The sequence below is a fragment of the Chaetodon trifascialis genome, chromosome 23, assembly GCF_039877785.1.
Source record: "Chaetodon trifascialis isolate fChaTrf1 chromosome 23, fChaTrf1.hap1, whole genome shotgun sequence".
In the NCBI taxonomy this organism is placed as follows: Eukaryota; Metazoa; Chordata; class Actinopteri; order Chaetodontiformes; family Chaetodontidae; genus Chaetodon; species Chaetodon trifascialis.
The window spans coordinates 9934705-9960958 of NC_092078.1; the positions used below are offsets into that span (position 1 = coordinate 9934705).

At 44.5% G+C, this 26254-nt stretch overlaps 1 protein-coding gene across 1 annotated transcript in view; it reads right to left on the reverse strand.

Annotated features, from left to right (window-relative positions):
- The window catches only part of LOC139351437 (adhesion G protein-coupled receptor L3-like), a 206991-nt gene that overhangs the window by 162809 nt on the left and 17928 nt on the right, over positions 1–26254 (reverse strand). Inside the window, exon 2 of the mRNA XM_070993321.1 lies at positions 19606–19684. The gene's annotated coding sequence lies outside the window, so the exon portion shown is untranslated. The remainder of the gene's footprint in view (positions 1–19605; positions 19685–26254) is intronic.

The following is a 26254-nucleotide window of genomic DNA, read 5'->3' on the forward strand; positions in this document are numbered from 1 at the left end:
CCAATGACACGTCACTATTACTCCTCCTTGAACTGCCACCTTATCGTGGTGGAGGAGTTTGAGTACCCGAATGATCCTAGAGGCTATGTTGTCCGGGGCTTAATGCCCCTGGTAGGGTCTCCCAAGGCAAACAGGTTCTAGGTGACGGGTCAGACTAAGAGCAGTTCAAGAAGCCCCTATGAAAGAAATTAAAGCAAGGAAGCGTACGTCGCCCGGATTGGCGTCACCGGGGCCCCGCCCTGGAGCCAGGCCTGGGGTTGGGGCTCGCAGGCGAGCGCCTGGTGGCCGGGTCTTTGCCCACGGGACCCGGCCGGGCACAGCCCGAAGGAGCGACGTGGGCCCGCCTTCCCGTAGGCCCACCACCCGCAGGAAGGATCAGAAGGGGCCGGTGCTATGTGGAATGGGGAGCAGTCGTGGGCGGGGGCCCCGACGACCCAAATCCTGGACAACGACTCTGGCTATGGGGACATGGAATGTCACCTCACTGTGGGGGAAAGAGCCTGAGCTAGTGCGGGAGGTTGAGCGGTACCGGCTAGAGATAGTCGGGCTCACCTCCACGCACAGTCTGGGCTCGGGAACCCAACTCCTTGAGAGAGGCTGGACTCTCTTCTACTCTGGAGTTGCCCGCGGTGAGAGGCGGCGAGCTGGTGTGGGCTTGCTTATAGCCCCCCAGCTCAGCCGCCATGTGTTGGAGTTCTCCCCGCTGAGCGAGAGGGTCGCTTCCCTGCGCCTTCGGGTTGGGGATAGGTCTCTCACTATTGTTTCGGCCTACGGGCCGAACAGTAGCGTAGAGTACCCGGCCTTCTTGGAGTCCCTGGGAGGGGTACTGGAAAGTGCTCCAACCGGGGACTCCATTGTTCTGCTGGGAGACTTCAATGCTCACGTGGGCAGCGACAGTGATACCTGGAGGGGAGTGATTGGGAGGAACGGCCTCCCCGATCTGAACCCGAGTGGTGTTCTGTTATTGGATTTCTGTGCTAGTCACAGTTTGTCCATAACGAACACCATGTTCAAGCATAAGGGTGTCCATCAGTGCACGTGGCACCAGGACACCCTAGGCCGGAGGTCAATGATCGACTTTGTAGTCGTATCATCTGACCTTCGGCGGTATGTCTTGGACACTCGGGTAAAGAGAGGGGCTGAGCTGTCAACTGATCACCACCTGGTGGTGAGTTGGATTCGCTGGCAGGGGAAGAAGCGGGACAGACTTGGCAGACCCAAACGTACCGTGAGGGTCTGTTGGGAACGTCTGGCGGAACCCGCTGTCAGGGAAGTTTTCAACTCCCACCTCCGGGAGAGCTTCAACCAGATCCCGAGGGAGGTTGGAGACATTGAGTCCGAATGGACCATGTTCTCCACTTCCATTGTTGATGCAGCTGTCCATAGCTGTGGCCGTAAAGTCGGCGGTGCCTGTCGTGGCGGCAACCCCCGAACCCGGTGGTGGACACCGGAAGTAAGGGATGCCGTCAAGCTGAAGAAGGAGTCCTATCGGGCCTGGTTGGCTCATAGGACTCCTGAGGCAGCTGATAGGTACCGGCAGACCAAGCGTGCGGCAGCTCGGGCGGTTGTAGAAGCAAAAACTCGGGTCTGGGAGGAGTTCGGGGAGGCCATGGAGGAGGACTACCGGTTGGCCTCGAGGAAATTCTGGCAAACCGTTCGGCGCCTCAGGAGGGGGAAGCAGCTTTCTGTCAACACTGTTTACAGTGGAGGTGGGGAGCTGTTGACCTCGACTGGGGATATTGTCGGGCGGTGGAAGGAATACTTCGAGGATCTCCTCAATCCCTCTGTCATGTCTTCCGTAGAGGAAGCAGAGACTGGGGACTTGGAGGTCGATTCATTCATCACCGGGGCTGAAGTCACTGAGGCAGTTCGCAAGCTCCTCGGTGGCAAAGCGCCGGGGGTGGATGAGATCCGCCCTGAGTACCTCAAGTCTCTGGATGTTGTAGGACTGTCTTGGTTGACACGCCTCTGCAGCATCGCGTGGCAGACGGGGACAGTGCCTCTGGACTGGCAGACTGGGGTGGTGGTCCCTCTTTTTAAAAAGGGGGACCGGAGGGTGTGTTCCAACTATCGGGGGATCACACTCCTCAGCCTCCCTGGTAAAGTCTATTCCAGGGTACTGGAGAGGAGAATCCGGCCGATAGTCGAACCCCGGATTCAAGAGGAACAATGCGGTTTTCGTCCTGGCCGTGGAACACTGGACCAGCTCTATACCCTCCACAGGGTGCTTGAGGGTTCATGGGAGTTTGCCCAAACAGTCCACATGTGCTTCGTGGACTTGGAGAAGGCATTCGACCGTGTCCCTCGCGTCATTCTGTGGGAGGTGCTCCAGGAGTATGGGGTTGGAGGCCCTCTGTTGAGGGCTGTACAGTCCCTGTACAACCGGAGCAGGAGCTTGGTCCGCATTGCCGGCAGTAAGTCGGACCTGTTCCCAGTGCATGTTGGACTCCGGCAGGGCTGCCCTATGTCACCGGTTCTGTTCATCATTTTTATGGACAGGATTTCTAGGCGCAGCCAGGGGCCGGAGGGGGTTCGGTTCGGGGGCCGGCAGATTTCGTCTCTGCTTTTCGCGGATGATGTTGTCTTGTTGGCTTCCTCGAGCCAGGACCTTCAGCATGCGCTGGGGCGGTTTGCAGCCGAGTGTGAAGCAGCTGGGATGAGAGTTAGCACCTCCAAGTCCGAGGCCATGGTTCTCGACCGGAAAAAGGTGGCTTGCTCCCTTCAGGTTGGAGGAGAGTTCCTGCCTCAAGTGGAGGAGTTTAAGTATCTTGGGATCCTGTTCACGAGTGAGGGAAGGATGGAACGTGAGATTGACAGGCGGATCGGTGCAGCGGCTGCAGTAATGCGGTCGCTGTATCGGTCTGTCGTGGTAAAGAAGGAGCTGAGCCGAAAGGCGAAGCTCTCGATTTACCGGTCAATCTACGTTCCTACCCTCACCTATGGTCATGAACTTTGGGTCATGACCGAAAGAACGAGGTCCCGGATACAAGCGGCTGAAATGAGTTTCCTCCGCAGGGTGGCGGAGCGCTCCCTTAGAGATAGGGTGAGGAGCTCTGTCACCCGGGAGGAGCTCAGAGTAGAGTCGCTGCTCCTCCGCATCGAGAGGAGTCAGCTGAGGTGGCTCGGGCATCTCTATCGGATGCCCCCTGGACGCCTCCCTAGGGAGGTGTTCCAGGCATGTCCCACCGGGAGGAGGCCCCGGGGAAGACCCAGGACACGCTGGGGTGACTACGTCACTCGGCTGGCCTGGGAACGCCTCGGGATCCCCCCGGAAGAGTTGGAGGAAGTGTCCGGGGAGAGGGAAGTCTGGGCGTCCCTGCTCAGACTGCTCCCCCCGCAACCCGGCCCCGGATAAGCGGAAGATAATGGATGGATGGATGGACGTCACTATTAAGCGATTCTAAGGTAAAGATTAGGCTAAAAAAAGTCAGTACTAGCACACAAAATGAAAAATACAAACACGTATAAGCCAAACAGGGGTGAACTGGTCAGGATGCTGACTTTATGTCTGGGACATGTAGCTTTAGCCTCAGTCTTTTAGCATGAAAAACCCATCGAGTGCATATTTAAGAGCGCTTTTAGAAAATTATTGTAAAATGAATGAGCACGAAATATTAAAAAGTCAGCCAGAGACGCCTTTTTAACCAACTCACATTGTTAAAAATGGCTAGCAGATAAAGCAGCTTTCATTTCAAACAAAATCGACAGCTGCAGGCTATAAATGTTGTCTGCTTCAGTCTAATCTCAAGGACCCATTATTTGAAAAAGGTACAGAAATTTCAAGGTGTACATCTGCCACCATTATCATTGAAAACTACAATGTCTGCCGTGACAGAACAGGAAGGCTTAGCAGCAGTAAACAAAGGATGGGGCTTAGCAAACAGTCCACTGCAACCCGATAAACTGAGTGGATTTGCCTCATTCAGGAGCTAGGTAGCACCTGGAGTCTGAAACAAGCCGAATATCACCACACTTACGTGTTTGCAATCCCACTGATTGGCTGAACAAGGGGGAACCATAACCTTTGGCTCAGTTTTCCTACAGCGGTATGTCAATACTCTGCAGCTGCAATCGAAACACAAAGTGTACATGCCAAAGTCAAAGTCTGTCTTAATTCACATGAAGCGCATGCACGTCGCACCACATCGACAGCATGACCCACACATTAAACACCAGTGCACGGTTATTAAGCCGAGGCCTGAAACTTGGCTCACGTTTCATGCTAAATTGAGTGTGAGAAGCATGAAGGCACATCTGTGTTCGTATGGAGCTTGTGCATAACAGGAAACAAGTGTTGAATGCATACCCCGAATCAGGACAAATGAACTGACTGATAACGTCTAAGCTGTGAGTCAGACTTGAATATGATATTTCCCTGCAAATAAACACAGCAACACCCTGCAGGTCAAGAAAAAAAAAGCACAGGCTTTTAAATTTTAATAATGTGTCATATTTGAACGATTGAAAATGAAATTATTTAGCGCCTGCAGTGTTTCACAGCACTCCTTTATTATACTTCTGCAAAGCAATTTATCCGTTATTGCTTTCTAATAGGGCAACATATCCTGGGTCACATCTTCAAACAGCTTGGAAAAATTGAAAACATTGTACTGTATTAGCTGGGACAAAGTGTCGCAGTTTGTGGGTGTTAAATTGTTCAAATATGCATATAATGTCCCGTGTACTGTGTGAAGCTTGCCCGTCTGCTAAATGAATTGTAAATACAACGGACCTCGTGCTAGTGTGAAGAATGAAGCACTTAGCACTTAAGATGACTGTAGTTTGATGGTTCAGAGAGCCATATGGCTTCATATCCACTTTCAGCAGTGCTGTCTGTAAACTGATGGACAAAAGGATAAACTCAACCTGTCTCTGGTAGCTGAAAAAGAAAAAGAAAAGTATCCTCATTCTATTGCTTTCAGAAGTTTTAAATTCCGTCCTCCGAAAGACCCCAGCAAAAGGTTACAAACATTGGCTGGTCCCTGCTTTGGGCACTATATGAGGGGTCTAGCTGAAGCAATTATTATTGTTTATCTTGTAATGAAACTCACTAAGATATACAGTTGAGTATTCAGCGTCCTCCATCACTGTCTCCGCACAAGTTCTCGTAAGCTGTAATAAATGGGCAGGCTCAAATCTGACAACAGAAAAGATGGCAGGGAGGAAGTGGGATATCAGACAAGTCCTTCCATGACCAAATATTATTCTTTGTTAATATGTATGTATTCAAATTCCACAGCTCTGGAGGTCAGGTTATGAAGTGAGACGCATCTGATGTATTTGTCTGGCATCCTGAAATCTTGGCAAGAATCCTGGCTTTGGAGCTTCTTGTCACGGACAAGTAATATATCCCGTGGGTCCCCTAACCAAGTGAGGCACATCGATCTGTTTTCCTCCAGCAAAAAGAAAAAAAAATTGGATCGGACAAGAACACATACTAGTAAGCCATTTTCAAAATATTTCTGCACCGTTGCCTTCGTATTTTCTGTGCAGAGTCAAACGGTCATTAAGCACAGTCAAAGTCACTGTGTTTTTCTTGTATCTCTTCTCCACAAACAGATCTTTTTGAAGGTCAGAGGGCAAACTGCTGTCAAGCAACCTCCATCTCCACTCCTTTCATAGCTGCACTTCCTCTGTCATCTCCACAGCAGTTACCATGCAAATAACACACTCTGCTGGGTTATTGATTGGCTCCACAGATGGAAGCAGCAGGTTTAAATGGAAATGCTAAGTCTGCATGGAGAGAAAAGTAATATGATCCGATGAGCTCGGTCTGCATGGAAAGATAACCCATTTAATGTGTCTTTAAATAATTCCTGAGTTCCTGTGTAGCAGCAACATATGAATCTTTACTTTCTACAAATAAAATGATCACTTGGAAGATACAAGGGGCCAGTCAGCAAGATTGATAAAATCTGCCAAATGTGATGAGAATTAATGATCCTTTGAAGATGTGGTTTATCCAAATGCAGCTTATTTAGGAATTATTTCAAAAATAGATTCAAGCAGATGTCATATGTCCATATAAAGAAAATCTAATATCATAATCACTTTTTCGGAGATTAAAAATGTCTTTGAATAAGTACCTAGGAATTCCGTGTTGCAGATTTAAGAATAGAACGGAGAAACCCATCATTTCATGCTCCTTTTTATGCCCAATCACCACAGACTGAAGGAACATGCAGAGGAGCCAAAAAGCTTATTATTCAATCTTGCCATTTACTTCCAGAATTCTGGATAATGCTTTCCAGTCCACTAAACATAGCCTATTCAGAAATTAAAGGACAAATGCCAATTTTCCATCTTTGCAAGACATCAAACAAAAGAGCCAGAAAAAAAGTACATCCAACATCCCTTCCATGGTCTGGCAACACAGATGGATTAAAATGTCCAAGCCATAGACTAGTGAAATCCAAACCGGCGGACAATGCAGCGGAAAACATTTACAACCTGGATTAGGGAGGATGGGATGGAAAGTGGGATGTATGGACAAGAGAGGAGAAGAGGTTCGCAAAAATGGGAGTTTATTTACATCATGGCCTTCTTCGTTAAAGTAAATAGGGAGTGCTTTCTCTTGGGATGTGGAACAACAAAGTTTCTTTTCCTTAGAGGACCTCTTCCTGAGAGCGATATGCTGGAAATAGCTCATGTGTCCTCAGGTGAGAGCCCTCAGGGACACATCCAGAGGAAGTGGGCTGTATGTTATCGCACCCAGCTCATCTCCAAATACTTTATCTGAGAAGTTGACTTCTTCAGAAAGGCAGAGTGGATGCCTTACAAAGTACTATTTTTAAATTCTTCATATGCTGCGGTGGCGTTATCCCGATGGGGGAGCATCAGGCTCAGGAGAACAAGTAAAATAAATTTAGTTGAGCTGGACACAGCAACCCTAATATACTCTCTAAAGTCTCCATTGGTTCAAAGTTCAGGTAAAGATATAAATAAAGTTTTCTATGTTCCTTGCGGTCATTTTATGTCCAGGCTGAAGTGCATCTATTTAGTTAAAAGCACAAGAAAAGGCCGGAGCCATTTTTCAAAAATTGATGACTGCCTTGCATAAATTATGCAAACTTCTGTCCTTGTGCCAAACAGTGCATCTACTGAATAATAATTATGAGAGGGACTTGGGGGTTATGAGTATGCAGAATATGAAACACATGCCAACGTCCCCCTGTCATCTGTGGCCACATCAAGGAAAGGGGACAGGGTTGCAGAACATAGTGGAAGACAAATATATGATAACAATGATTGCTAACATCATCTGCAGGATTTGCACCAGTGGAAATCCTTTGCCCGGCATGTAAATTAACAATCCATTACTTTATTGTCATGTTTAGTGGCTTGGATCGCTGTTGGACATTTACAAGGATTCCATGTAAAGTATTTTTTTGCCTGAGATACTGCGGCTTGATAACTCAATGAATAAGGCCATTAAATGTCCCCGCTGGGGACCGCAGAGTTCAGCTGGATTTTATAAGCAGCAATGGATGGGAATCTTGGAAATGGTATTTTTCAATAGCCAATAACCATTTGATGAAATGAACAATTAAATATGTCAGCATTTTATACACAGATAAGAAGTCCAAAACAATCTGAAGCTCAATGACTTCAAAATGAATTAACAGTAGTAGTAGTATTATAGTAGTATTAATAGTAATATTAGCAAGAAATATGACACTTTGATGGCTAAAACGTTCCTCAGTCAGAAAGAGTGTGAGGAGAAAGCAATTCAAACCCCTGGCATGGACAACACAGCAGAAGGATAGATGTTGGTGATTTGATATGCAAATGCAATTACCTTATTTGCTAATCATGTGTCCTCCCTTTTGGCAAGACAAAGGCGTCCAATATCAAGTGAATCCTATCACTTTTTTGTTCCCGCAAGTAGACAGCAGTATACTGTCGCTTCGTGAGTGAAACAGCTTCCCTTTGTCTGTTTGTTGTACATACTCTCTGGTGTCTGATTGTGGAGAGATTTGAGCTTTGAAAGCTTAAAGAAACACTTTCTTGTGCTTGTGAATTTTTCAGTAATACAAGTTAGTGTACACTGCCCACTTGGGAATGGACAGGTTGGGGTTTGGTATATTTTGGGGGTTAAATGTCCACCAAAAAAACAAAACAAAACATAGAGAGGTCAACATTTTTGGAAACATATCCCTTTCTTGCTGAGAGGATTGAAACCATTCATGTCTGTACAGTACATGTGAAACTAGAGCGAGCAGCCAGTTAGCTTAGCTTAGCACAAAGACTGGAAAGGGGGAACCAGTTGGCTAGTAACAAAATCCACCTACCAGCACCATTAACACTCAATAATCAACACGAATGTCATTCTGTTTAATCTGGACCAAATTTAACACGGTAAATAGTGAGCTAGGGAAGCCATTGTCCATCATTTTCAGTCTTTGTGTTGTGCACGCTAACAAACTGCCAGTGGTCGCTTCATATTTAGCGTACAGAAATGAGGGTGCTATCGATTATCACATCTAACTCTCAGCCAGTAAGCGAATGAAAAAAACTTTTTTTTTGACCTGTTGCTTTAAAATGACAAATCTCAGTGGACGACTTGATTTAATGAATAAGGAATGTCTTGTGGGTTTTCAGTCAATGCCTTGTTAATGCAGATTGTACGATGACTGCACTTTTGGTTAGAAAACATTCCCTCATCAGCCAGCTCACTGAATAGCACATGAATTTACTGGATGAATTGGTATGCATATTTTGTGTAGAGCATTTTGTTAGCTTCCTTTGTTTAATTCCACTGGTGATCTGTTTCACTGTGGAAGTGACAAGGGGAAACGGTTGATTGATTTATGGAAATTCATTCTGTGCATGTGACATTTGTCAGGCTGTTATATCAATAGCAATACTGACAGCAACAATGACCACTCCACCGTCTCTGAAAGATCCTACAAATACTAAAGCGCGCAAGCAAGAGCCCCACATGGGGAGGTTTAATTATGTGAAAAAAGGGACTTTAACAATGTACATTTGCATTTGTCACTTCTCTGTAATTCACGACAGGAATCCTTGTCTTAATTCCCTTAAAAAAAAAAAAAGAAAAAGATGTGATCACAAAGTAAAGAGAGACTGACGTACACACACACACACACACACACACACACACACACACACACACACTCCTGCACACATCTGCTCGTCAGTGAGCCTGTTGGAAACTGTCACATGCCTGGCAGGTTCTGTAACTTGGGCAGATGGTACAGCGCAATTAGGCCCACCGAATCTCTCAATCAATCTCCAGCATGCCACATGAAGAACCTGCTTCTCTGTTTCTGTTAAACCGACGTGCTTGTCCACTTTGTATTCCAGCGCCTTGTTTGCACATCACCTTTATTCTCACATACTATCAACCATTTCTGCTGCCTGTGCTCTTCTTCTGTGCTTTTGCAGTTCACATTTTCTTTGCTTCCCTCATGTTCTGCAAGCTACAATACGTTTTGTTTTGTCATTTCCCACACACACTGTTCTTTTTCCAGCTATGTCCTCTTGATCCCTTTCACTTTGCAAGACACTTCCTACGACCCCTGTCCCAACCAACACCCCCCCACCCCCCACCCCCCAACCCGCCCGCCCGCCGCCTCAGTTTTTCTCTACCCTTTTCTGCCTTCTCTCTTGGCTTGTTTAACCACTGGCCTGAATGCCAGACTATACTGTAGACAATAGGCAAGCACAAGTGTTTCATTCACACCCAATTACTGTGAAAGGGATTTTTCTGGCCAGAAATTCAGCGAGGAGCAGAATGAGAGTGTCACAGAGGAACAAGATATCCCAGGCGTTTCGCGTTCTGTCCCATGTTCCGCACACAAAAGAGAAGAAAAGCGACCCGGTGTATTCTACACCGGCGAGAGCCATTAGCCAGGGCTGGTTAAATAAGGATAGCTCTAACTGCGGCGCTAACAGAGACGGGAAACATCTGCTGCTCGTGCGGGGCCCTTGTTGGCCCTGAGGATTCTGCCTTTGATCAGCGGCCCTCGCAACCACCTTCCTACAAGAGCTCAGATGAAACAACCTCTCAAACACGCAGGACGAGTGCGAGAGAAGCACACCCACACTGAAAGAAATGCAAGCGCAAGCACATAAACAAACAAGCAGGGCGAAGATTCACACCGGCATGCGGTACATGGACACAAGCAGCTGATGCTACATATATTAACAAATTAGAATACAATCTTCAAAGTCTTTTCTTTCACTGGTGTGCTCTTTCTGGGCAGAGGAAATTAAAACCTCGCCCGACGACTTCCCCTCTCCTGCATGAAAAAATATGACATATCCACATTTCCAGCAGAAGCAAGCCAAACACCTCGCTCAACAGTGGGCCAGACGCCACCTTTGGACTGCCAATCCCGCTGTTGTATTTCCCCCACCTGTGACGGGAAGATGATTCACTAGGCCTGCCAGACTGCATCTAGGGACTGTGTGTACTGGGGCGTACTCACTGCCAGCACAGACAGAGGGGAAAAAAACACAACCTCCCGCACTGCACTGTGACCTGCAAATGCAGTTGATAAAATAATGCGGCCTATGAGCAGATGTATCATACTCTACCTACTCCAGGTGTAACAATTCACCAATTCGAATCAAGGCATCAGGCCAAATGATCATGATATGGCAGTCGGGGGCAAAACTGGGCATTATACATAGGGAGAATGTTAAAATCACTGTTTCCCCCCATATGAACACACCAGCTGCACCAGAAAAGCAATATGAGAATTATAGGCTAAATTGCTTTTTTTTTTTTTTTTTGAAAGAGCATGTATATGTAATTTTTGGGCTCTGTATTTTTAGCTGTGGAACCCACGCTCCACCTGTGCTGCAGTCCTCCCAGAATACACAAACAGCACAGAGACAGTATTTGTTTTGACGATACGAATGGAATACTAGACATAACCAGGCAAAACAGATTTCACGAGGAATTTACAGCTAGGCTATGCTCAAAACTCATTCAAACAACATAAACAACAGGGTGTATTTCGGCAAAAACACATTTTCTTTTCCTTTACTTGCATTATCTCCAGTCATACATTTCGAAAATTTTATTTTTACCCTAACTTTATGACACAGATGGATCTGTGAAATAACTGCGTCGCACAGTGGAATGTGGCGAAGGAGAAAAGCTTTTACATGGTCGACAGCAAACAATATATAGCTGTGCATTTCAGCTTCTTTCTCTCTGTTTGATTAACAGAATTAGAAATGGTGCAAAAACAATCAGGCAAACCTTAAATTAAAGGAATCTAATTAACGTAGAGTGAAGAGAGTTAAATGTTTTGCAAAGGATCTCAATGGCAGTGGGTAGAATTACATTAATAATCTGTGCCTAATAAATTTTAGTGTATCTCAAACTGTATTATACCATAGATCACATGACGAAGAGGAATCCAATTTATCCAGTTGGAGAACACTCCCTCATGCCTTTAAATCATCCAAAATGAATGAAAAAAAAGATACTTTCATGGAGAAAGAAGAAATGGTGTGTAATTATAAAGGCCACACGAGTTCAAAAAGTCTTAATGGAATGACTTGTTCACGCGCCAAATGATTTTTTTTCCTCCGCTCTTGCTCTTCGCCATTTCCAGGTGTTCATTATTCTAACCATGGAGAACATCCTGAGGGTCGTGCCATGTTCTAATACCTAATTAACTGCCCAGAACAGAGATCATGGTCACCAGTGACCCTGACCAGCGAACAGGACCGGTCGGAGTCTCCGGGTATTACTCTTACTCAGGTCTGTAACGGTTGATTCCCAGTCAAAACCCTCCTCCAACATAGTTACTGTACCATGTGCCATGGAATTGCAAGAACTGGGTCATGCTTTTAGAAAGACAACCTAAAGCCCGCCGGAGGATACGTGTTTTCAAGACATTGCACAATTGGAGACACCTGTGGACTTTGGGGCTTGTGTGTAACCACAGTTAAAGATCCCGGTAGGATTCTGTTTATTTTGCATGTGCCACCTATCTGTCAACGGGGAGTAAAGAAGGGGCAAATGGAACAAATGGATAATTCCTGACTTCATGGCTAATCTCGGCTAAAGCTGCGTACCTATCAATGGCATGTTTTTACACTGCCTCCGAGATTAGTCATGTGTACACTCGCAGTGCACATACGTACTGGGGCATTACCGCCACTCGTAGGGAATACAAAAGCGCCATCACTGACTAAATGTCTATGTTTGCTTTGGAGAGATCAGGCATGCCCTCCGCGTTACAACACGGGCCACCTGCAGTCTGGGAAATAGGTTTCTGGGGGGAATTAGAGGATTCTGATGAATGAACAAGACAGACATGAGTAACCCGGCCCAATATACTGCTTATCTACAAGCTTATGTTGCACAAAGGAGGCAGATAAGCTCAGACATGCCAGCAGAACGAAGGAATGGAGAAATGAGTGGAAATGAGGCTGAGGGGGGTGAAGAAAACGTACCCAGGTCAAGATCTACAGGAGTGCGGTCAGTTGCGACAGAGCCGGGATGCTTTGAATCGCCGAAGAACAGTTAACCATTGACTAGTGGGACTAGTCAAGCTACGCAGCACAGGCCCCATGTTGTCCGTGGTTATTCTATTCCACTGACCATGAACACAAAGCATAAAGTCATTATCAAGGCCTCTGCCTGCCCCGGGCAGTGAATGCAACACTAATCAATGAGAAAGAAAAGCATTGTGGTCGGTCTTTGAGGACAGGTGATATTATGTTGGTGCGTGTTAGCCTGTGTGTGTGTGTGTGTGTGTGTGTGTGTGTGTGTGTGTGTGTGTGTGTGTGTGTGTGTGTGTGTGTGTGTGTGTGTGTGTGTGTGTGCGTGTGTGTGTGGATAAGATTATCCGTTCTATTAGTGTTGTCTCTGAGGTAGGTGGTCTGGATGATAGCGGCATCACATTGCAACTATTCATGTGTGACAATGAAGGAAGTACAGAAATATTCTGTGGCCTTTGTTTCTTACAATTTCTAATTATTAACTTTATTAACTTTGACTTAATTCGTTTACCCTTGTTATGTGTAGGCTTTTGAAACTACTTGTACAAAGGAAGCAAAGACTGCTTTCATATTAAACTTTAACACACGTGTGTAGTTTTTTCATGCGATCATTGTTTATTAAAGGTTATTCTAAGCATAAGTTTGACATATTAGGAGTCCAAAATCTTTCAAATACTACAGATACCAGCCTTAAAATATTTTTTATCAACATGAGAGAAATGTCTTTGATGAATCAACAAAAAACATTTTGCAACAAGTTTGAAAACCAGTTCATTGTTTAAGTCAAGCAGCAAAAATGCCACAACTGCTGGATGCAGCTTCGAAAATATTTGATGTTGTGATGTTTTTTCTGAGGTTTTATAGACTGATTGATTAATCAGATAATCAGAGACATAAGTGTAATAGCTCATTTCATGAGTTACGAAATCTGCCCAGCGACAGTCCGACATTTCTTGAAGATCATCGCAACCTCCGTGCTGAAATCTGTCTGTGGCAAAATGACATTTTTCATGTAGCGACAGAGAATTGAAACACTGCTCAAATTTCTGATCCTGGTTTGGAATTGTCTGCTAAATTAGCATCCACACTGAGTTCCACACAACCCTGTTTGAGCACTTCACAATAAGCCACAAGTGACAAAATTGAACTTCACTTGTCAAGTACCATAATTCCATCCCTGGTGTATATTACGCAATCATCCACGGCGCCAGGAAACAAATCCCATTGACTTGATTCCTATTTAATTATTCTACTTGAAAATGCTTTCTGCTCTCTCTTTTCTCTCAACCTGAGGGGGAAAAAAAGAAATAGTTTTACCCATAAAAAAAAAACTCTACCTATTCAAGAATTGCATTCCTTCCAGATTGTCAGATTCCATTCATGAGAACCCACCTTCAACACTTATTTTATTTAAACCTGAACAAATGTGGCACACAACACAATGGGGTTTCACTGAGGTAAAATAATTGCCTAAATACAGTGTGACAGGGGAGCTTGATTCATTCTGGAGAAAACGCTGCCTGTTGAGAAAAAGTGTTGACAGAGTCGCGAGAGACAGTGAAATGGAAGGAGAAAGAATGAGGAGAGGCATAGAGAGGGGCAGTGTACAGTTTCCGTCAGCAAACAAAACACTGCATATTTCTTTGAAAGACTAAGTGTTAAGTTAGGCTACTCTGCACGCTGTCAATAGCGACGTTCATCATAGGGCCAGCCGCAGTCTATATATTGATTAAACCATCCATCACTTAAACTCTACAAGACATTATTTCTAATTAAAAAGTAAGCCATAAATTTTAGGCTTTATTGCCAGGCTGGGGCTGTAAATAAAATTCAAGGGAGGGCAGAAACAGATTGCAGCCCCTGTCCATGGTTTAGAGCCACCGTAAAAAGGACAGACGGGTGGGATGGCACCTTTGGGATCCTCACATCCAGACCGCCGGGCTGACAGCAGGGAGGTGCTCTGCTTCATTCCGGATAAACAGATGCAAATCAATAATTTCTCTGGTTGTGTTTTTATAAGACAGGCGCTTCCCCTCTGAGGGGCTAAGGAGCAGGCCGTGCATATGGAGAACAAATATGTAAATTAAATTTTCATAAACCACTCGGGAATATGTGAAAGGAACAGCGGTCGGTGTACTTGAAAATGATGTATAATCATAAGAGGTTATGAAAGTGTATGAAAGCGCTCCATCACACAACTGGGTTGGCCGGTAGGCTGGCGGTGACAACAGGCTCCTATTATCCATCTGTGTCTCCATTTTCCTCTGCTAAACAACAATTTTTGCTGCCAAATATGCAGTCGCAGGACATTATTTAATGATCCCCGTTGATAAAGAGGCCATTAGTACACCTACACTGTAGCCAAAGCTCTGATGTTGGACAGGCAAACACAGAGCACACTCAGTCATAGCAGAGGACACTTCACTTTTGACAACTTCTGATTACCTCAGCGTGTCCGCCGGTTGTAAGGCGGTGAACTCCCCTGACAGCCAGTTGCAGAGTGTTGGTTATTTTTTGACGGGCACGGAGGGATGTCTGATTTCACAGGTACTAGCCATAGGGAGGCAGGAAATGGAAGGAACTGGGGGAGGAAAATGAAGAAAATGCGCGTCACGGTCTCCGCAGCCTCCACTGCCAACAAAAGAAAGCATGTGCAATCATTATTCATCTGTCTCCCTTTTCCTCTCCTGGGCCAATTTTTGTTTTTCATACCTGCCAGAGCAGGAGTAGCCCCGACCACACAAGCGCCTACTGACTGTGACTTGATAATGACGGAAAAGGCTGGGGAATCATATTTGGTTTAACTGATCGCCAGACAGGTTCTTCGCCAAAGTGAAGGAAGTGGCCGTGGTCTTGGTGAGAGACAGAAAGAGAGAATCACCCTCGGGGGGCAAGCGAGAACTAATGAGTGAGCTAAAAAGGACAAGATGGAGTGATCCTCTATAAAAAGACCAGCAGTAATCTCCTCCTCTCCTCCCTCTCCTCTCCCCTTAATGTCCTAAGAGATCTTGGCTCCTCCGTAAAGCCTGCTGCCTCCACACATCAAACAGGGCTGATTAGAGCTGCACACCTTGCTGGAGCTGAAGCTTTGGACAGGGTGCAGCCCAAGTTCAAGGGAGACTCAGTGTTACAAAAACCAAAGAGGAAAAACGCTTCAAGGTAGTGGACATCTCTCTGGACTATATACATTTGAACAGCTTCCACTAAATCAGCATGTGACTGCAAAGACCGACTGCAGTATCCACTTACCATATCTATAACCCAATGCCTTAGAGCTCAAATAACATCAGTGTCTTTCAAATTAGGGCCAGTGTGCTGCTTTGGATTCTTCTGTCATGTCAGATGATATCAGCGTAGCCCCAGAGGTGCAAGCGGCGCTTGAATCTAATCGTCATCAACAGATCGTCCTGTTCGTTCAAATTAGCATAAATGGTCACGGCGGGGAGGGGTGGGGGCAACAGAGAGATACAGTGGGAAGGGAAGGGGAGGATGAGTTGGCAGAAGATGATGGAGAGAGACCACAGAGCTGCTGTGTGAGTTTGCTGTCAAGGGTGTTGTTTTATCAAGACACCCAAACTGTCAGGGCAGGTATCAGGAGAGGAGCTGGGCACAAGACGAGACACTTGCGCTAACATCCCAGTAACCCCTTCTCATACTGAAATAGCTCCATCCAAATTTACCGGTCTCTCCATCAGACTCGGAGGCAGGGGGGGGGGGGGGGGGGGCAACACTGTTGAAGGCACTCTTACCTCTTACCAATCAAGACAAGTGAGACATTCACCTGCATGGTCCTCTGAGACCGCTGAGGTGGGTTGTGACAGGCAATAACAGTGTGGGTTTGTGTGTGTGTGTGGGAGAGACAGATTGGTAGAGAGAAAAACTACAAGTTGGTACAAAAGTCTATTTTTCTGGAAATCACTCCACTAGAACAATGCCATAGGAATCGCAGTGACTTCTTGGGGTATGCATTCAACAAAGAAGATCAGAAGAGGTGCTCGCAGTTGAAGTGTTTAAGATAAGCTAAGCTAACCAGCTGTTGTCTAACTCTTGGGGGAAAAAAGGCTATTTTCCACAACGTTGATCTATTCCTTTAACCTCTTTTAACTTTTAAATTGACTGTAGCCAAACTATTGATTTCTACAGTTGTGTGAATGTGTGAGAAGCCCTCTTAGCGCTGTCTGGTATATTAATATTCCTTTGTGAGATACGCAATATGCGCGTCTTAAAAATGCATGGATGCAAATTCACGGGCGAAAGAAAAGCTGCTTCTTCAACCATAATGCTGCAGTTCCAGAGAGCGATGCAGGGCCACTGAATGCATAAATATTGCATTGGAAGAGGTGGAGCGGACGGACATGCACAGTGCCCCGGCAAACATCTCATTAAGCGCGCACATTTCCGATATGTACACACATATGCTGATCAAGTGTGGCCACCACATACACAGATATCTCCACAAGTCAGAGCAAAACAGGAAATGAATGTCCGACTGTGGTTTGCTGCTGTGCGAATCTACCTTCATGTATGCCCCATGGCTTAAATAATACTACTCCTTAAAGACCACAGATATGAATTTAAGTACATTTGTTTCAGGTTAAAATCAACAATACAATAAGAATTTAGCAAACAATATGCACAATATTCGTCCCTCAACCCCCACTGTACAAGTGTGTGAATGAAGATGAGATGACTAAGTGACATTTCCATGCAGCTGCAGGAGTGTTCCCACATGAACCGTCCACCTGGTGCGACAAAATGACCACAGACATGTCTGAGCAAATGCATTTCCAGAAGGTTGCTGTTGTCAAGACAACACCAATTTACTCGGAGGGTCAACAAATTTGTCATTATCAGCCATGCACTACATCAAGCAATGTGTGCCTTTTAAATGATGCGATCGTTTAGAGGGTTTTCGACACTCTGTATCCCTGAGCCAGGTTGCTTTGGTGCTGACCGTAGTTGCCCAAGTAACCGGACACAACAACAAAGACGTGCAAAGTCAACTATCTCTGGACAGGACTCAAATTCAAGAACACTGCTGACACCAGCCAAAAGGATTTCGCTCCTTTCCCATTCAAATGAGCTGTTTTGCATCATTTCGAGAAGTCCGGGCAGGATTGCACTATGAAAACAAATGGCAGGGCTTTAAGATAACAGAACCAAAACTTGGCAGGGCTCATGTCATCACAGGCCATTATGGTCAAACTAACTTGAATGGCTGATGCTATGGGCAACCGTGTTGGGTATGCAAAGCACTGTGGGAGGGTGTGGAGGTTCATAATCCCCACCACGGCTGAAAAGCTTTGTCGTTGAACAGATTTCTAGATTTCAATTTAAAGGTTACTTACTGCCTAACCTTGTAATCTGTACGCTCATTACAAAATATTGTTCTTGTAAATTAAGATTTTTGCCTTCCTCAGCCCAACAACATCCCCCAAAAGCAGATTAGATATAATCCACAGTGACCACATATTAGGCAAAAGTAGGTACATCAGATGAAGGTTGCAATTCCACGTCAGGTTAAATTCGGATATTTATCATCAAAGTAATCCCCACCTTTTAATTCATTTGACATCTTTCAGCACTAATACAGTATCTGATTTCTGAGGAGCACCAGTACACAGTCTCGCAGCGTGTCACCCACAGGAAAGCAGCGGGTTGCAGGACAAGTTTGCTGAAACGCGTTCCTGCACAGAACGGAGACCAAGGCTCCGTTCTTGTGCTTCATATCTAAAAAGCACGAGCCAGCGCGGCGCATAACAACCGCCTGCTGCTCTCAATGTTATTCAAATGACAGCACAATTCTATTTTCACCTTGCCTCTAATGTGACCATTCCTCCTATGTCAGCAACATTTACCGTCCTTTCTTTTGTGGCGGATATGCCGGCGAAGTGGCAAATTAATTCTAAAAATGGGATTATCCTGGAATGTTGTTGCTGGGATTGAGTTCAAATGTAGTTTCCAATTATTCTCCTCTGAAATCTCCCATTCCATCAGATCTCATGAAACGGCCTCTTGGAGAAAATGTGGCCTTGAGGCCTTATCAAAAAGGTGATATAACACAGTTTTTACAATTTAATCTCATACAATACAGTGGCGTGAACAAACATAAAAACATCAACAGGGGCTAGAAAAGCAATGTAAACAATGTACGCACAAAAATATGCACCGCCGGAGGGAAGCTGTTAGGAGAAGAGGAAAGGAGAGGAGGCTGCATTGAGCTGGATGAAGGGGAAATGAGTTAGATGGATGCAGCGGGGCATGTTTGCATGTGTAGGTGTGTGTGTGTCAGAGGAGGAGGAGGAGGGTGAGGAGGGTGGACGTCAGCAGGCAAACCTATCATCCACGGAGCCCACCAGTAAACTCTGGAGGGCAAACAATCTGCCTAATTGAATTCAATCCAGGCTCACCACAGGAGGCACAGAGGCTGGTGGCTCCATTAAGTATGGAGAGGGTTGGTGGAGGTGGAGGTGGAGGTGGCGGTGGCGGAGAGGGAAGTGTGTGCCTATCAATGGGATGAGGAGGGGGAGGGCTTTAGCTGGCACGACAAGTGAGCGAGGAAAGGGAAAGGAGATAAGTACAAGAAGCAGAGAGCAAACACAGGGTTGCAGAAGACAACAATGACAAACAGACAGAGAGAGGAAAAACAGCTTGGTGCGTGAAGGTTTTGGTGGTTGGGGGGGGGGCGTGCAAGGAGCAAGAGACTTGAGGCGAAGAGAAATGGAAGCCAGCTGCGCTTTTGCATGATTACAGTGAAAACATCATTTGCATCAGGGGATGGAATCCAAACATGCTCGGTAGATTCGTATGGTTACCGACCAAAAAAAGCCCTCTTTGTCGCCGGCGGCAGAAATTAAAGGCGTACCAGTGATGTCCCACAGATTTGCATATGATGATGAGTACCTATCATGAATCATTTTCATAAACATCATATTGCACACAAAGAACAAGCCCAATTGGCCCACATGAATACTCTTCATGGGTGGGGATGGGGGGGGCTGCTTGTGGTGCTCTTGATCTGGTATCTATTTTGTATTCATGACATGTAATGACACATTTTCAGGCCGCTTTGTCGGGTCCGACGGTCACAGAAGTGGTGATAAAACTGTACAGTACCTTGGTGTGAGAAGGAGTGTGATTCTTCAGCGTTCTCCTGTATGTCACAAAAATCCAGATAATAAAACCATGTTCTGCCCTGTGAGGAAACAGAGAGAGGAAGCGGGTGAGGAGATGGAACAGAGTAGTCTCGAGTCATTAAAACATGGCTTATTCTTTGACTTATCCTTTCAAAATAGGTGTCAGGGGACATAATTAAAAAGTCCAGCAGGAGAAACTTTTATTGTCTGCCAACATGACTTTAAATCACCACTAACTGGCCTGTGCACATCCAGGACATAGATTTAGTTTAAAACCCCTGAAAATAATTACTTTTGAATGCCAGAAGTGTTAGTTTGTCACAGTCGCATCACACACAAACTCTGTATTTTTGGTCTCTTCTGGGTCGACCATCATTAAGTGGCATCTTCATAAATTTTTCAGCTGTTGTCTGGTTCCCACACTGGTGATCGCTGCTGTATGAAGTGCTATTCAGGTCACATCCGATTTTAATGGCTGATTTATTAGGGCCCAACAGGGGCTTGTTGATGGGCTGCAGGACAAAGAGCCTGTTTTAAACTGCATTAACACTCCGCAGTAAATATTCCATACAGCATTAGCATTTTGATGACTGCTTCCCCCAGTCACCTTTTGGACCGCCTCGTTTTCCCCTCACACATTTTGCTCTCCGGCTCTGCCTCGTCGCATTTGTATCAATCTGCCTTTTGCATGCGCTGCGTTCTCCCTTCCAGCCTTCCCGTCAGCCTGCTCATTACGTTTCTCACTCCTCAGGTTCACTATAAACCTTTGTTGGGCATTTGCCAGCGTGCACAGGTGAAGTGGTTACATTTAATTATGGCTGAATTAATGAGTGACATGAACAGTTTCACAGAGGTAAATTCAAATTGTATTCAGTGGAATTGAAAAGCTTGTTTCTTCTTCACCCTCAGTGCTGAAAAACATGTCACCTTACTCCCTTTTGTTATTGTGATGCAAACTATCTTTACCTGATTCCTAATTAAATCTCACCTGCAAAAATAAAAGTGATGAGCACCAAAGCTTTTGTAATTGAGGTGTCTACAGCAGGTTAAGGTCTTGAAATAATAAGCCAAAAATGATCACTAGCACTGTATTTATTATGTAAATTAGGTAGGTATTTGATTGCACTAAATTAAAAAACACTTTTTTTTTTATTCCTAACACATTTGGGTTGTCTGTCACACATCAACATATCTCTAAATAGCACTGGCACGTGCTTTAAAAGTCATAAGCAAAGCACAGACATACAAAGTCTATGACAATTTGTAGCTACTATCAGGTTTGATATTGTGCATGTGTGTTACTGATCAAAAGCATACTGAGTAAAACGATTCTTTTTCTTTTTTTTCCAAATTGTGCAGAGATGCTCGAAAGAAAAGAAAAAAAAAAAACTCAATTATATTGCCAAACTTCCAGATATCATCTGGGCACAATGGCCGACTGATCTTGGCTTCTGAACAAGTGCCGGGGACGTGCTGCATCAAATCTGCTGTTCATTATGTTTGATCAAATTTGAGACTTTGGAGGAGAAAGCAGATGCCGTAGGTCAATTCAGCTGAACCGCTAAAGCTAGTTTGGTCAACAGAGCATCTGCCAGTCATTTAGCAGGCCTGCAAGTGTTTGGAAAAGAACACAATCACACAATATTGTAACAGTCCTGACCACAAACTGCTGCACAAAGGGAGAGCGATTTCACAGACAACAGAAAATAAAATTTACATTCCGGACAGTTTAATGACCCGTAGTTGGCTTTCATCATCAGCTTACACTGGATCCAGACCTAATTTACAGTAATTAGAGTAATGGTACAAATCTTTAATTTCTCCACATTTACCTCTCATAAAAGCCTTATTCACGGCTCCTCTCCCTGATCTTCCTCAGTGAGCAGAAACACTGTCAGAGCCCAATTCAAACCTGCTCTCTTCTAATCATCTGTGTTAAAGTACTGGCAGGAGTTGAGAACTGAAGCCTCCAAAATATCTTCAAAGGGATTTGGACCAGAGAAATGTACACCAGGCAGCTCCAGGTACTCAAGGCAATCTTGCACCATTACTACAAGGATGCCCATTCCGGAGATATGCAACTCCATTGAAGTACAAGCATGGATGACCCAATGTGACACTGTGAGAGATAGCTGCTTATTAATGCCAGGTTGCTCATTAATGAAAGCATAACTGCAGAGTTACTCAGGGCTGTGTTGAGTTTATACTCCAACACCGTATAGCTGGCATTTGGGCTGAATTTAATTCAAGAAAAATATCAGACTGCACTTTTTTCTGAGCAGAAAAATTATTCAACTTTCTAGATATTGAAGTAGAGAATTGCATTTGTGGTATGTGTACTATTAAAAAATATATGATTGCACCAGAACTTATCTTGTGAGCGTGGGAATAAAATTAGATCAAGTCACATAACAAAAATTATATGTATATAATACACATATACAATGTTTTTCCTATTTCCTAAACAGCAGCTAATGCTACTGTTGACAGCTCTTGCCAGTCTGTTGTCATAAAATTGAAACAAAAAAAAACAATAGTTTTGATCAATTTTGATGATGATTGATTTTCTATTTTATTTTTAATCGTTTATTTTTAGCTTATCTCTCCTGATTAATCTTTCAGAGTACATTAAAGGCTGTTTAAATTAATGCTAGAAAAAGAAGGAATGGCTTTCATGTGCTGGGAATACTGCTCTGAGATGAAAACTGACAGTGGGATTTCGGTTTTACATCATGTTATCAACTTTTCACTAGCTTCTGAGGATATTACAGAGAGCAGAAAATGATGTGAAAGAGTTTTGCCGGACTGCCAAGTAAGCCAGCCAGGATCACTTGATATCTGTAAGTGAATGATTCCCCATCGCAGAAAATGCACAAAACCAAGGGGAGGAACCGCGTGTAGCTTCATGGCAGTAACACACACAAAATGTTCCTCGGAAGGGAGTCCTTGGCCCTTTTCTGGGTCACATTATCTACTGTGCTCTGTGTTTCAGTTCCCATGGTGAGAGGAGTGTTTTCTAAATTACAAAGTGATGAAACACAGGCTGACTCTTCTGCTTCCACTGCCATGAACTTACACCCAAATCTGATTTCACGCCCCCAAAGTGATTCATTGTCGTACAGTGCGCTGGACATCGCTGTTGAGTGTGGTCACAAGTGCAACGGACCATATTGCTGACCACGCCCGGCAGTAACGTTGGGTGTAACAATGCTTTTCTGCCATGGAAGATGGAGAGCTTCTATTTGTAATGTTCAATTCAACAAATCTCAACAAAGCAGGGTGAACAAAGGGGGTATCATGGGTTCACATAATCTGCTGTGGAGAAACAATCTTAAAGCTGACTAGTATTGCCTTCAAAGCACACAAATAAATCAGGTGACCTCTCTGTCTCAATTAGCCTACAAAGTCTCCGTTGACGCTGATGAACTGTTTGAATTCATCAAAGGTGTTGGAGCAGGCCTCTGTGGACCGTGCCTCATTCGTATACATACATAAATACGTATATAAAACTCTTGGATGAAAGCACAATGTGTTTAATCTCAACACGCATTTACACACCTAACAAAAGCCTACAAAATAATCCAGGATTTTCCCCAACTACTTCCAGGTAAATCAAATTAAACACTTAATGCAGCTGCTTCTAACAAAAGGTAAAAGACCAAAGACCAAACCCACAATGAATATCATCAATATTTTTTATTTGGGCTGCACTCGCCTTCTGCTCCTCTCCAGCCTGTGTTGGCTTTGCAGCTGTTGGTTACCTCGCCCTCGGGCTTCATGCTGTTTTCGAGGTAGACAACTAATCATGATGAATCGTGCAGGGGCGTGATTTTGACCAGCTGAAGAGAGAGCAGGGCAGGACTAACAATACATTTCCTGCCTCAAGGCGAAAAGTTGCATATTCTAGTCTGATGGCATCCCTGAAATACATTAGCCGGCTTATCATCTGCGTGTCAAAAAGAAAAAAAAAATAACCTGCTATCGGGAGACAAAAGAACATACAGCAGGAGAAAAGAGTGGACGCATGCAGCCGCTGTATGACTGATCCAAGTCGACAGCCTGTGGTGTGTCTCTATAAAAGCATTTACTGAGGCACGGCACCGTGGCCTGCCGAAAGCTCATCAAAGAGTGGCTTATTTTATCAGCCAAGTGGAAAATGTGCTGAGAAAGAGAGAGAGAGAGGCAATAGTGAGGAAGTCAGCGAGAGTAACTAAGCTATTGTGCCCATCGCTGACCCAAACACCCGCGTTACAGTAGTCGCGGCTGCTCACAACAAAAGCCCTAATCGGCGGAGTGGGGCTTTAAATTAAACGACCCTGTGGTTGTGACACTGTAACTGACAAGCCGGCCTGTGCGCGCTGAGGCCAAAGGCAAAGGAGATATGGCTAATGGACAGAAAATGTATTGAAATGGTGGCATCTGTGAGTCAGCCTCAGGTAGAGAGGTAGAGTCAGCCTTGAGTAACCGACATACTCCTGTGTGTGCAGTGTGCAGTGTGCACTGTTGGTGCTCGTTTGACGACTTGCAGCTATTTCATAGACTATACAGAGTTTCAAAAGAGCTCCTCTCAGAGACAGAAATAACCAGGCTTCATAAAGATTTAGTTTGCACCCTAAGGTAAAGCGCACTTCTAGTATAACATACCATGACTTCCCCCAAATGTAACTATTACAGCGCTCAAACGGTGAGGAAGAGTCCGCATATATTAAGTGTTTTAGTCGCAGCGACACCATGAAAACGTAAAGGCAACTGACAACAATTCATCGCAGCATCAAAGTGTGAAATACAAACCAGGCCTGTGTTCACGAAATGTAAATTGGACAAATGACGTTACAATGTTATCATAGCCAGTCAGGGACTGCTCATTCGGAAAGGAGGAAAAGCCAACAGACCAAAGTCAATGGGCAGCATTTATAATGCATGGGCAGCATCCCTACCCCCAAGGGTCACATTAAATTCAGGCAAGCTGATAGCAATTGACTGAGTTTGCTGGCAACTGCAAGAAGATAATGCATATTTACATGTCTGCTCTCTCATCCTTTAGTCTCACTCTAATTCTCTGCCTTGTCATTTTCTCAGAATCCATTTGTCGTGGACTCTCTCTTTTCTTTTTCTCACATTTCTTCTCCCTTCATCTATCATCGTCTTTATGTTTTTCCATTAGTCCCCATTTCTCTCTCACGCTCTGTGTTGGCATACCAATGAGAAGAGGTGATGTGGGATGCAGAACAGCAAACACTACAGTTCCTCCCCTGAAGACTTCCTTTTACACAGGCCCTAATTGGCCTTAATTGGAAAGGGATGAACCTTGGGATATGAGTCTGTAGGTTACTAATGTATGCATGAGTGTGTTCTTGTTTGTGTCCATTTGCCTGTGTCTGTGGAAGCATACAAAAGACAGAGGTGATGAACACAAACAGCCTCTAGAATAATGCATTCAGCAAGTGGTACCCCACACCTCCATTTTAAATTTTCATCCGTGGGTGTATGCAAGCTCGTGTGTTTGAATATTTATGCAAATATCATGTTTGTGTCGTCCTCGGGCCTTAGATTTCTTCTTAAACCAAAGCGAGATTTATGTTATCACATCATCTCATCACCAATCCCAGCTCAGAGACGACTCTTAAAAAGCTTTACGTCTGCGGTGCCCAATGCTAAATGCATGAAATGTATCGTCAAAAATAAGCTGTCAGTATGGCATACATTCACATGGGCATTTCCTCCTCTCTTGGGGCCACGGAGCTGTTTACCTTAGCAGGGAAATATCATTATGATAATCATGGCTGTCATACATACATATTCCCACCACGATGACCAACCTTGCAGCAGAACATAAAAGTCAATAGAGGGGAAAATTGTATGGGTGACACTTGTGGGACTTGACACCATAGGTCCTTCACGAGGGTGCACGTTATGTGCATGTACAATCAACCGTTTAGCATTTTTCTGTGATGGTAATGCCACACAAAGAGGCGCGTTTGTTCTGTGGCAGGTTGCCGCGGAGAGGTGCTCGGAGGGACAGAGGATGTACTTGAGATGAGAGCTACAAGACATCAAAAAAGAGGATTACCTTCAACGGCCATGAGTTATATCGTGCTCTCAAAATGAGTCAGGCCACTTAAAACCCGAGGTGCAACGATGAGCATTTTTAATCAACGTTTTTCTGATAAACGGAGCAGTTGTTTAGTCTGTGAAATGAAAGTTCTCAGAGCAAAAGGTGTTATCTTTAAACTGCTCATTTTGGCCAAAAACTGTTAAAAACTCAAAATATGGTTTAGAGTGACATATATATATATATATAAAAAAAAAAACTGATACAATTCTCAAATTACAGAAACTGAAATGAAGTCAACCTTTTTTCAAATAATGGATGAATAATTTGGTGTATAAAATGTAGCGAAATAATGAAAAATATCCATAATTAAGTCCAAAATGACCACAAAATAACAAATCTCTAACGGTCCACAAACCAATACTCACATTTGAGATATTGTATTTTCTCTTAAGAAAATAACCTCAACAATTAATCAATGACCACAACTGTTGCCAATTGATTTTGTTTCAATCATTTTAGCACTAATGTTAACAGCACACATTTGCTCCACACAAGGGAAGGACCCAATGTCCCC